The sequence below is a fragment of the Falco biarmicus genome, chromosome 9 (genome assembly GCF_023638135.1).
Source record: "Falco biarmicus isolate bFalBia1 chromosome 9, bFalBia1.pri, whole genome shotgun sequence".
Taxonomy (NCBI): domain Eukaryota; kingdom Metazoa; phylum Chordata; class Aves; order Falconiformes; family Falconidae; genus Falco; species Falco biarmicus.
This window is the reverse complement of record NC_079296.1, coordinates 34,105,273-34,118,969: the sequence shown is the minus strand read 5'-3', so window position 1 is coordinate 34,118,969 and position 13,697 is coordinate 34,105,273. Positions and strand designations below refer to the sequence as shown.

Below are 13,697 nucleotides of genomic sequence, written 5' to 3'. Positions count from 1 at the left end.
CCGAATCAGCTAATCCTCAGAAACACATAAAGCCAAAACCAAAATCCCCTTCATGTAACCTGAGAACTCATACCCAGTCAAACCAAACAGCTTCTCCTCCAGAAAGGCATCCCATTCCCACCAAAAGGCAGCGTGGGAGGAGGACTTGGCCATTACCAAGCAGTCTATCGTGGTGACTGATAAACTTACTGCATCAGCACATAGCCCTGCAATCACCAGTCACTGCTTCTGGCCTTGTGTCCCTCCCAAGTCCGATATGGCAGACAGGAACTGACCCCTACGGTGGTAAGAAATTCCACTCCAGGAAGATTCACAGGAAATACCCTATTAATCAGAACAGAAAGCCACAAAGTATTAAGAATGTAAATAAGAAACCTTATCTCAAATGGTGTTTTGCTGCATTCTGTGCTGTATAGAAATAAGGCCATTTCAGTTTTACCACATCAGTAACTCCATTTCTAATGTCTTTCTCCCTTCCTTCAGTAGCTTAGTCTTGTGGTTATCTATTAAGATATCCAGTGCCTACTATTTCATGGATTAAGGATGAAATTGCTTTCTGCTATCATAAAGACACTTTTCAATTACTATTACTACAACTCAGAGATACTGCAAATACTGCACCAATAGTGGGAAATAAGAAGTTAGTTCAAATATATCCCCAAGACCTTAATTGAATGTTTAATAATGTACAGGCACAAAAATGAAATCTACTCAAGTGAGTGTGAGCAAGTTCATTTCCCAATGAAAATAAACTCCCTGAAAAAAGAAACACTTGCTAGCCGGGGTGTGTTTTGAGAAGCCATAAAGGTCTGGGGAAGGGAGGAGGACGCCCACATTTTAATTCTCGATCTTTTGCCAAGCACAAAGCTGGAATTTAATGACCAGCTCCATTGCTAGTGGGTCTTCTTCAGCTGCTGCATGAAGACTCAAAGCTTGATGTCCCGGTGCAGAGCAGAGCGCCAGGGTTCAAAGCTTGGTGGACATTCCCTGGATAGCCACAGTTGTCTCCACGACCACATTCGCTGTTGTCTTCATTTTTCCTAATTAATCCCTGGCATGACTTACTCACCAGACCACAGCCTGCAAGCCAGCCCTATTCCAAATGCCAGTAGGTGTCACTGTGGGCAATGGTATAGGAGAAACCAGTGGAATGAAGTTTGAATCAAAGGGAAAACACTCATCAGCTTAATTAATATTTGTTTTTTAATATAACTGCTAATTCTATTTTTCTGCCTTTACAGATAAAAGTGCATTGTCTGCACCTCACAGATAAAAGGAGCTTTATTAGAAACAATTCACTTCTGCTTCAGACCATTCAGGGTTAGACTGGAAATCAGACTATTTTCAAGTAAGCGCAAGGCTGGATTTTGTTTCTTTGTTTCACTGACACCTAAATTAGCCTATGTGTGTATGTAACTAGTGATATGTGGGCTAAATTTAGAGATTTTTGGAAACTGCTATTAAAATAAACTCACGGGAGATGTTCAGCAGACCAGAAACATGCCCACCCTCCCTCAAGGCTTCCCATGAAGCCACCACACCAAAACCCTAAGCCTCCTTCTCCCCCATGCCTGCACAAAAGCCATGGCACTAAGCAAGGTACCTCATCAATGGGGAGATCCATCCCATAAATCATTAGGTGGCTGAGAGAACTCAGGTTGTCAGAAAAGCTTGTTTTTAATCCTGGTATCAGGCACCAGAGACACCCCATACAAACCAGGCTGCTAGCCCTGAGCTTAGGTGCCTGGTGCAGGAGGAACCAAGACTGTTGCAGATGTTCATGTGGGTTTTGTGGTTGGGGTTTTTTTTATAGATATTAGTTCTTTAACATTGCACAGCTTTATCTTAAAATCAGTAGACAAAGGATTATCACTACTATTTTAAAAATTGATTGTTTGCTATATGAATTTGTACCCTGCCCATCACATCGGAGCAAGGCAGTGCCATACCTTGCTGCTGATATAGCTCTAGAAGAACATGGACTTTTAGAAGACTATTTCTTTTCTAATGTCTGATCTAGATTTTCTAGTTCAATTCTAAACTTACTCAGATGGAAAGGGAAAAATCCCAACAGCATTTCTGGCCCACAGGCATTGCCCATATCCCAAGGACATTGGCAGCCTCGGCTCTGGGTGCTGCTGGGGAGAGGGTCTCAAGCTGAGCCACACCGGCTGCAAATGAAACCACCACATATCCACAAATCTGATTTATATTCCAGTTTGAATTGAGTATATTGTAATTGCTCAACACAAGAAGTGAAGGGCAACCACCAATCCATTGGCCCTGACCTGTCCGCAGGCAAAGGCAGCAAATAAAATGCATAGAAAAACAGAATCCACGTGCTTTTGCCCAAATGTATGCTGCAAAGCCTCAATCAAGCACATGGCTAGATCACAGAGGAGATGTTTACTTGGATCTCCTGAACTGCACCCTGTGACCTCCCTGCTGTCAGGGGTCATTAATTAATTAATTAATTACTATATGTGAATATAAAAAATTCACATCCATCTTGTGTGTTTCTGAAGAGAGCCTGCAAACCGGCCAGTGCAAATGATATGACTTAACTCCTTTACTTCGTATCTGTGAAACCCTGGAAAATATCTAAGATTACCAACATAAAACAATTTCATGTATTCTTTGGGTTTGTTTGTTGTTTTGGTGGTTTTTTTCCCTTTTCTTTTATAGCTGTGACAGACTGCCTGAAGAATCCACTTACAGAGAGCATAAAAATATATTTCAGATAGGCCAGAGCTGGGTTTAATCCAACCTGTCAAAGAGCAAACAAACATTTATGCCCCAAAACCTGCATAACCCGAGAGCAGCAATGGAAAGTGTGGCAGCTTTATAAATTAGCATTTTATCAGCAACTTACTACAGAAAGCTTTACCATCCACTCAACCCACTGTTACCAAAAATAATAAAAATAAAATACTGGAGCTCAAAGCAGGATTTCAGTAATTTTTCATCTATTCTGCTGAAAACTGTTCCATGATACTGTCTTCACCACATGCACATCATTGCTGTAGTGGCTTTTTCTATGCACTGATCTGACCAAAAGGTCTTTATTAATGAAAGATGGCTAATGCAGGGGGACAGTGTAATAAACTGGAAAGATGATGCCACCTGAAAGGCAGCTGAAAAACAGAGAACTATAAAACTCTTTGGAAGATACGTAAGGAAAGTTTTCACAGTACAAACACCACACTTGAAAATTCAGGCTCCAGTCTTGGCTTTTGCATCTTCATTGGTGGGTGCTGTTCAACAGACAGGATAGCCAATATTTGATGCTAATGAGCAGGCTACAGCTTCTCCAGGTGGCTCCGCAAAAGCATGGCAAACTACTGTGCTGCGTTAGCAGCTGAGAAAATCTTTCTTTACAATGCCAGACTCCTACCCTTCTGAGTGCCCTTTGGGATTCTTATAGAGATTTACATTAATACATATATCCACGCGCTTTGAATGGCTGTAGGAGATTTAACTCTCCAGCTGGGGTGCTTTGACCTAACTTCAGTGGATTTTACAATTTACACTGGAAAAAAACCAACCCAGATCCTATGTTTGTGGTTTAGGAAATAAGCCCAGAGAAAAGGGCAGCAGTACTTCTGACAGTAAATTAAATAACAATAAACTTCTACTGCCTCCAGAGTAATCTGGCTCCCCGTGGAAAACCTCTGGAAAGAGATCCGACTGAAGCCACTGGGATTTTCAGTGTAAATGCAAGCTACTTCTTGAGAGATGTTAAAATTAATTTCATAAAAATCAGTTAAAAGGAGAACATAATTCCCTGACTAGAAAGCATATCTGACAGATGCCTCTGTGACCACCGCGTTCACGTTGCTCATCAGCTGTGTCCACTGCCAACACCCAACAGGTCCCACTGTGGCAAGACCTGAGGCTGTTACCTGTGCTGAGCAGGTGGAAGTCATGGAAATGGCTTCACATGTGTTCATTACAGGGGTTTTATCGGAGAAAAGAGGGGTTTGATGGTAAATGATGAGAAAGAGAGGACTGGGAAGAAAAGGCAGTAAAGACTTTGTGGAGAAAGGGCAAGAGAAAGACCCAGCTGACCCATAGGGTCCAGCGGATGAAACAAGACATGTCTCAGCAAAGCTGCAAGGGCAGCAGCTAAGGTTTTAAAAGCCGGGGTGGACTTACTGAGACCTTGGTAGGGAATGGGGTGCATCAGGAACAAGAGAGTATTTCTTCCTAAACTGGAGGCACAGCAAACCCTGCAATGCCAACGCCCGTGAGACCCTGTAGGTCCCCTGTAGCATGAAACAGAAAGGGAGCCCAAGAAAGATGAACAAGCCTTAAAGAATTTCAAAACTAACCTTCAACACACTTAGCCAAGGCTTGTCAAGGTAAAAATATTAAGCTATTTCTAAAGAAAACTTTCCTGTGATAAGCAGAACACAAGTGTAATTTATTTTAGAGATACACATGAAGAAACAAAACATAATTACTTGCAGCACTAAAGGATCACCCTAGCTGTAGACAAAAATATTCACAGCCAGGGTCTAAGGTACTTTTCTGTATACAATGGTTTTAATCATTGTTCCATCAGTGCCATTAGTCTCTGTCCTTCATACTGAGCAGGGGCTGCGATCCACGTCAGCCGGCCCAAGCCAAAGGGAGAGGTCCTGCCCCACCACCTCTCCCCTTCACTTGCCTCTGCCACGAGGCAGAAGTAACCCCTTGCTTCAGCGGTTTGCTGAAGGGTGAATCCACCCCTAGTTCCCACTGATGCCAACGGTTCAAACCAGAGCTTACCTACTGCCAGCAAGGAGCCCCAGTAAACTAGAAAGGAAAACTAGCATTCAGAGGAGCTTCATGGCACAGATCCTGCTGGTTTTAATCAAAGTCTTATTTTTTGCCCGTTAGATCCAACCAAGTCTCAGCAAAGGTCTGCAGGGATCCAAACTCAGCAACCCTTGAACAGGTGAGGGTTTGGTGGGTTTTTTGGGTTTGTTTTTTTGTTGTTGTTTTGTTTTGTTGTTGGGTTTTCTGGGGGATTTTTTTTGTTGTTGGTTGGTTGGGGTTTTTTTCCTTTTCGGTTTTTTTTCCCCCCAAGACAGATAATATATAAGTCATTCAAATTTCCAGCCATACGGATGCTGAACCTCTTCCCTATGTTCATTATGACATCTACATTTTGAAAAGAACAGAGAAATTGCTATCTCCTCATACATGCCTACTAAACTCATCTTTATACTAAAGCCTATATCCATATTTTTTAGAATGTTTTCCCTATTTACAAACACTCCTATGTTATTTTTCTAAAGAAGTCTATATGCTCTTTTGCTATAGTTCCAGCATTTCCTGCATGATACTCTTCCAGAAAAGGAATAAAATTGAGAATAAGGAGCCAATCAGTCAAGGACTTGATTAAATCTTGACTTGCCAGTGCCTTTATTCTAGCCAGCAGCATCTGTTTTCCTCAGCCATATTACCTAGATAAATATTTAGCCACATTTTTCCCTCTCACTCTGTTTCTCCATAGCCGTTATTCATAGAAGACTTGATTGATTTTTGTTTGCAGAGATCCAGTGCTGCCTGCCCGAAAGGCAGCTTTCTGCCCCACTCTCACTGAAGAAAAAGTGCAGTGGGATGCACTGTGGGTACCAGATCTCGAACAAGTAAGGGGCGTGTGTGTGTGTCTGTAATTGTACCCTGTATCAGCATCATCTCATTTAGTTTTTCTAGGGTTTCATTTCCGCCAGGATGGAGTGACCATGGAAACCATCAAAATAATCACATGCATTTTTTAGCAGGATGGGAGAGTTAGATGGCTTCTTCAGTTTGGTCGCAAATTTTGATTTTAACAGACAACTTGTCCTGTTGTCCTTCAACTCACTTTCAAACGAAGTAACAGCGTCAAATCCAAATAAAAGATTATGCTCTAGTTAGACTGAACCATTCACCTGATGAAATTTTGTGTTTGATTGCAAGCTACTTCATCGGGCAATAACTTCTTAATGATTTCTTTGTTACTCGTATGAAGAGCTTACTAGATCCTTGTCAGTCTTGCTCTGAGCCCATGAGCTTGAAGATTGAGCAGAACCTCACAACTTGTGCACTGAGATTCTCAATTTAGCTATCTCAGCGGATAATGTATCCAAGAGGATCCAAGTATCCTCTTCAACCCACAAAGCCTTTCTTCATCTGCATCACCCTTTAACAATAAGTTTTGCAGATTGATTAACTGCTGTGTGAAGAAACACCTCCTTCATTTCTGCCACTGCAGAAGAACAGAACAATCAGGATGGTCATTATAACATGCACATGGATGACAATGTTCCTGACAAGGATCTGCTGGGACCCGGGAGTATTTAACCTCTTTCCTCTGCTGTGATAACTTAAGCGTGAGCTTGTAATTGCCTTTAAATGGTCAGTGCCCACAATGAAGAAAATCAAAAAGAAAACATATCAAATTGACACCTTTAATCCCAATGCAAGTGCTAGAGCAGCTTCTAAAGCATCACTACACAGTCATGTTATCATCTACACAGAAATAATCATGCTTCTCTCTTCTTCTCCCTAATATCTTTTAAAATTAGATTGAGGTAATTCATCTGTATTTTGTACTGTGATAAAAAAACTGAAAGAGGAAGCGGTATCTTCCAATTCGATCAGCACTCCTTGTTTTTCACACTGGAAGAAATTGTTTTTCAACCTCTGAACAGCTGCCATTTGTGGTGGAAAATACAGCATATGTGCACTATAAGTACACCCATATTCCATAGGTTTAAAGGCCAGAAGAAGTTTGTCAGTGACGTAAGGATACTATTCTACTCCACTGCTGCAGACTTTGCAATCCAGTACATGCAATCAGTACATGATTGCACATAATTTTTTCCAACAGCATTTTATTTTCTAATACTTTTTTTTGTTTTTGCAGTAGATCCCAAAATCTTTTTTCCTGGAGCACTTGTAAAAACAAAGCTATGTTTTCATGACCGTAATTTTAAAAATCACTATAAGTACAAATTAAGTTAAAATTTTGTCCATATATGATTAAATCAATTGTGACTGAATCTGTTTTGTTGCCTCCACAGGCAGTACTTCTCTAACTATATCCCATAGCTCCTTTGGCAAATATACCTCAGAGTGTTACCTTTAATAAAAAAAGATAAATAATAAGTTTTTTCCTAACAAAAACATTTTACTCTTCCCAGTGTAATTCTAATTCCCTCTCAAATCTAGTTTGTGCCTCTAAATCAGGTCAATACATGCTGCTGATCAGCTTTGGTCTAGACAGAATGTACCGTTACCTGCACGATGGATGAGCAACGGACTACATAGACCTGGTTTCTTTCAACTAAGAGTGATCCTCAGTCTTACTTAGGCAGAAAAAAAAATGCTAATTAATTTCACATATTTTTCCTGTTCTATTCACTGTTGCCATGCAATTCTGCATAAAAGGAGGATTGTATTCAGACTCGTTAATTAAATGGAGGCATCCTAAGAATTTCTGATCCATACTAACTTCACAAGATGGAGCAAGAAGGATAGTTAGCATCTTCTCATGAAGGCTGGCAAAAAAAAAAAAGTCTGCCCAAGCCAGCTTGTGAAGCTGTATGATGTAATGAAATTTTCTCCAAGATCGCCGCTGCTCTTCATGAGCTGAGATGGAAGGAGCACCACTAGCAACAGAGATGAATTTTGTTTTTCTTTTACCATTTGAATGTTATTAAATTAATTACTGGGGGGGGGGGGGGGGGGGGGGGGAAGAGTGGCAAGCAACACTCATCACATAAATTTACAGTGCCACTAACGAAATGGCTGCAGACAGGCGCTGTGATCCATGCTTTCAGCACTTTGAGATCACACTCACAAGATGTGCTCTGCATGCAGCCAGTGAGCTGCAAGAACAGAGTTTTCAGGCTTGGCATCATCCGCCTGCAGCATTTAACACACTTCTCTTCACTTGTACTACTCAAATAGCTTGGCAGTGCCATTTGTCTATGACCATATACGCATGGGGATCAGCGAGGTAGCCAAATCATAGCTGCCTGGGTTTGGAGGAAGCACATTACTGGCACTTGGACCTCTGTAACGCATTAAATTAAATTGAAATTTTGAAGTATCAATGCTTTGAGTGAAATAATTTCTAAAATGAATGCTGGGAGACATGGAGAATGGCAGTCTCACAGCCCTAACACGCTCCCAAGCCAAACTGCACAGTTACAGCAAGGAAAACCTAGGGCTAGTTAATGAAGTGGTCTGCATACTTGATTTGGGCAATTAAGTCACATTAAGTATCTATTTTATATTTATATATTTCATATTTGCAACATATCATAAAACATTATATATATAACTTTATATACATACAGCAATAATATATATGAAAAAGCTGTCTAGGGTTCTGGATACACAATATACAAGAATAATCCATTTGACGTACGCTAGATTTGACATTATCTATGCATAAAGAATGTCCAGTATTTTGGAAACCAAACTGAAACTGCATTTGTTGCTTTCTCTTGCTCAAACTGGTCAGATTCATATATACAACATCTCATATGGATTAATAACGCTAAATCCCAAACAGTGAAGGAACATGAAGTACACAGGATTTAGAAAATGCTAGAGTTGAAAAAGCCAATGAAATCTTAATTCAACCCCCTCCTGTGTATTTATAACTACAAAACTTTCAGATCACAGATTATTTTCTCCAGCTCCCCTAGGCTCTCTGAATTTCTGCCCCTTACCCCTGCCCTGAAAGCTCTACATAACTCAATGGAACTGGAACAAATATTCAGGTTGGTAATAAGTCCATCACTGATGTACAGGCACAGCAATCTCCTCCTTTGAAAGAGGACTAGTAGTTTGAGTTGGGGAAAAAAAAAAAAAGAAAAAAGGAAAAACACCTGTAGGCCACCAGTCACAGTGAATAATTTTAGATCAAATGGATAAGTCCTCAAACTTACAAGCAGCTGCAAATGGTTTCAGAAAAGACAAGGTCAAGCAACCTTAATTATACTTATTGTTACCTGAACTACTGAGATATAAATCTTTCAAGGATATAAGCTTTACATTTGAATAACACAGAGAATACTCTTGAAAGAAGAAAAAACACCACCACAAAATTAACTAACTTCAGGATGGAAAAGTAATCACTAGGTTTTGCCCCAAAGAGAGTAAAAAAAAAAATGAAGAAGAAAAAAAAAGAAAAAGATGCCAGCCCAGAGCAGTCTCTGAGCACTGCCCATGCCCACTACTAGCTCAGTCCTCAGTCACACCAGGAACAAAGACCCTGGACTGACCTTCCTCTTCCTCCAGAGGTTTCAAACACCTTCTCAAGCTCAGCTGTCCTTCTGCCTGCCCACTGGTTTCCCTCTTCTCAGCATCTATTCTCCTGCCTCCTGCCTGAAGTACTAGTTTCCTCCTGGTGAGCTCCTGGAAAGTTCCTCCAAATGCATGGCCAGAGCTGAAGGCCACTGATAAAAGAGAAGGTTCGTCCACTGCCACCCTGCATGCAACTGCTGCAGTTCCTACTTGTTCTCGTATGTACAACCTCACAAAAACAGGAGCCAGGCTTTAACTGGGAGCACAGCGGGTAAAAATGCCACTTTTGCTCCATCAGCCAAGTGCCACTCGTCTGATTTCCCCCCCATCCCAATCACCACGACAAAGCAGATGTGCTTAATACTGGGCAAATGTATGGTCTATAGGCACCCTGCTACTCTATAGGGAGACAAAGCACATATAGGTGCTTACCATGAGGAGTCACATCTTGAGAAACTATACCAGAGGCTGGGTGCTTGGCAATTTTTATTTGGTTTTTCTCCTCCATGACCATAAATTCCCTTTTTTATTCTCTTGCCTGCAGTGCAGTTCCTGGCAAGTTGATCTACTTCTTACAGACTTGCCATCCTCCTTCCAAAATGATTTAATTTCATTTTAACAAATGGAGTTAACCCATAAAGACTAGAACTACTGGCAACACTAGCACCTTTGAGATAATCACTGGGTGAGACACTGCATGCATGCTGTCCATGTAATACTAATAGTGCCAAAACCCAGAAGGGCTTTTTACAATACCTCGGAGTCCTTATAGATACTAGTTTCTCCATTCCCATGAGAAAAAGAGGAGGAAAACCTGAGACCTAAAGCTGGGGAAGATGCTCTCCCCTCTCCTCTCAAATTTCCATCAGGGCAGCTATGCTACTGCGCTACCTTCCAGTTCAGGGGCTGGCACAGGGGACAGGGCCCTAAATGTTGGCACTAGTGCCAAGTATGTGGACAGCACCTCGGTTGCTCTAAGTTTTTCTATGGGGGTTCCAATGAATTTGAGCTTCCTTTAAAAAAATAAATAATCAATACTTTCCTTCTGTTATAAATTTCCTTCTGTTATAAACTGCCCACATTATAATGAAGTGCCATAACGCTAAGGCTACATATTCTCAGAAAAAAAAACCCTGTTTGTTACCAAAAATGCATTTATTTTTTGTGATATATAGCCGATACATATTAGAGCTGCCTCATGGAGAAAGAAAGACTTTTTTACTTTTTTCTTTTTTTTTTTTTTTTAAAACCCTAAGAAAAATCAGGAAACAATCATAAACCATTTCAAAAACCTTCAAAAGTGGGGAAAGAAAGGTCAAAGCTTTTGCATTTTCACAAAGTTTTTCACATTCATAAAATGCAAACAAAAAAGGATTTTTAAGCCTGGCTATTAATCATATACCTTGAGTCTTTCCATTTGCAAACAAATTCCCCTCTTTCACCCAAGCAAACAAAAATTATTCAGATGTTTCATGAATAAAAATCATGTGTAAGAAGGCACTTTCACTGTTTTCCAAAGGAGATTTGCATTCATCCAGAGTAAAGATAAAATACTAGTTCAGGTATTTATCCCTACACAGCACTCAGACGGGGGTAAGGCACACAGCTGTGTTTAAGCAGCGTCCTGGCAGCTGTTATCTTCTTCAACTACATTAATCCTCCAATATTTAAACATAAATATGTTGATTTTCTTTACCAAAATACAGTACTGTGAAACTATTTTGGCACTGTTTCAACACTGTTAAGCAAGGGAGCTGTGAGCACATGTGCCAGAGGTATTGAGCAACAGGGATTTTTAGGAAGGAGCAGCGCAAGGCATGATGCTTGAGAAGTCGGAGACAGGTCAAGAAAGGCTTTTTCAACTGAAGACAGATACAATAAAGCAGGCGCTAAGAAATAAAAAAAAATAGTAAACCATCAGGGAGAATACTAATTTGAGTCTGAAAATTTAAGTATTAAATTTCTACTGGACTCTAGTGCTATGTGTTCCCTCTTGTATTCCAGACAAAGAGCAAAGGTGGGATGATACACACTGCTCTACTAAAAAATAAAGTTAAAAATTTTCCCCATAAAGAATTACTGATGAATCTGGGTCCTTCACCCCTTGCACAGCATGAGCACCATTAACCCTTACTTCGCTGCCTCTCCCAAACAGCTACCTATTGCCAATACCTTAATTTATGCAAAGCGGAGGCTGAACTGACCACAAATCTGTGCATTTATTTTGACTCAACATCCACTAATTAAAACCTTTCTTCTCATCCTACCCCATAATTTGGATGAATCTCACAGGAACTTTGCATCAACCGGGTTTTGGGCAAGTGACTGCAAATGCATTGAGAGGACTGTCCTACGGGCAGATCTAAACCTCGTGTCCTTAAGACACTGAGCTACCAAAACCCAAGTAAAACTAAAATTATCTTGAATTGCAGAACCATGCTACTTGTTGCCTCATGCATTATGTTTGGCAAGCATGAGGATAAACAACGCAATAAAATCAGGGGCCAGGCAGTGCTGTTTCAGCAGAGATGGCATTACAATCAAACTAAATCAACCTCTGTGCTGGAAGGGATGCTCAGCTTCCCATGGTGGTGAAAATCACTGCAGCATTACCCAACAGTTTGACAGATGTTAATAAAGTCAGCTATACATTACACTGATGCTTGTCAATATATAACATTGAGAAATATTAATAGAATTTAAAATATGAAAAGGAAGAAGACCATAAGGGCCAGGTTTGGGTGCTGGGAAAAGCAGTGCCAGGCTCCAGCAGTGATTGCCAGATCCCGGATTGGGGCTATGGGTGTAACCTAAAGCTGCTTTGAGATTCCTGCGAGATTTCTTGGCAAAAACACAGTATATAGGTAGTCTAGCTTTGAATGTGCTAAAACTGAATCCAGTAGACTTGTTTCTTCTCTCATGTGTATAAGTTATGAACAATTTCACTGATAGGAGTGATCTCGCACAAGTCAGAAGCCACTGCAAGAGAAAAGGAAATTGCCCTGGGTTTTCTTAATAGCCAAGTTACCCAAGGAACTTGTTGCAGTATTTCCATCAATTCTAGAAATGAAATTACGTTACCAAACATTGATCCTTTCCCCCCCCCCCCCATCTCTACAATGCCATTTCCAAGTTTGATTTGGATAACAGGCAATTAAACCAGCTTTTTTTCTTGCTTCTGATTTTAGTTAACAGTATTTAGAAATTATTTAAAGAATGTAGGGCAGAAGTGTTGCATTATTCACAGCACCATATCAAAAGAAAAACCGCACGAAATCTTGACATTAAGAAAGAGATCCCCCACCCCCCAACCCCGGGGCCTCAAGCAGTGCCAAATCAGTCACTTTTATCCAATCCTTGTTACAGCAACAGAGAGGATAAAATAAAGTTATTGCTACTTAGTTTCAGTAGGTTAGATACTGTTAAATACAAAATGTCTTGTATCACAGTAGAGTGATTTTTTTTTTAGTTTATGTAAAACACTGCCTGTTAAATCAAAGACAAACCCAAAGGGAATAACAAGAGTGATTTCAAGAAGGAAATTGGGAGCCATATCCCAGTACAAATGGGGACAACCAGCCTCTCTCTCCATAGCATCCACCCTAGGGCTACAGAGTTATCCCCACAGATGCTGCTTTTGTGCCTCATTTCTTCATTGATGTTTGTCATGAATCTGACACGCACCCCTGAAACTTTAAGTGTCCCTAGACAAGTTTTATTGACTTTATTCTTTTCTTTAACTCTTGATAAGGAGCTTAATGCTGCTTATGTGATCCAAGTAAATTAAACTATCTGTTTCTGGTTAGGCACGTGGTTTTGAGATAGGCAAACTTAATTCATAGCATATCGAGTTAACATGCCTTTTCACTCTAAATCTGAAACTTCCCTGGCAGTAAAGGAAATAAAGCTTATCTATGGATATGCAATTATTCTGTATGACAAACAGCTGATTTGTTTGGATTACAAATTTATCTGTAGACTAAATAAAAAGGCAAAAGAAGTAACAATGTCCTATCAATGCTCTGAAGAAATAAAAATAAACTTAAAATGTCAGCAGCATCGTATCTTAAAATCAATGCAGAGGTGGTACACGTGAACATTTTTCTATAAACATAGTTATTAGGGTTGCTCATGATGGCAAGGCATGTGTGAGAAAAAACAAGGAATGAAATAAAATATTGTTTTACACAGAGATTTCCTGCAGTTTAATTATAAAGGGCTACACTTTGAAAGGTTTTATTAATAGTTTCTGTTAACCACATGCAATTCTGCAGGCCCAGAACAGAGCACTATGTGAATAAACTACAGGGACAAACTGCCTGCAATGCAACTCAAATACTTTACATCCATTTTACACATTCACTTACAGGGCAAGGTTGAGGTTTTTGGTCTGTTTTGGAGGGTGG

General features: G+C 40.2%; 1 protein-coding gene across 2 annotated transcripts in view; it reads right to left on the bottom strand.

Moving 5' to 3' along the window:
- Window positions 1-13,697, bottom strand: part of PRKG1 (protein kinase cGMP-dependent 1) — a 508,829-nt gene that overhangs the window by 145,394 nt on the left and 349,738 nt on the right. The window lies entirely within an intron of this gene.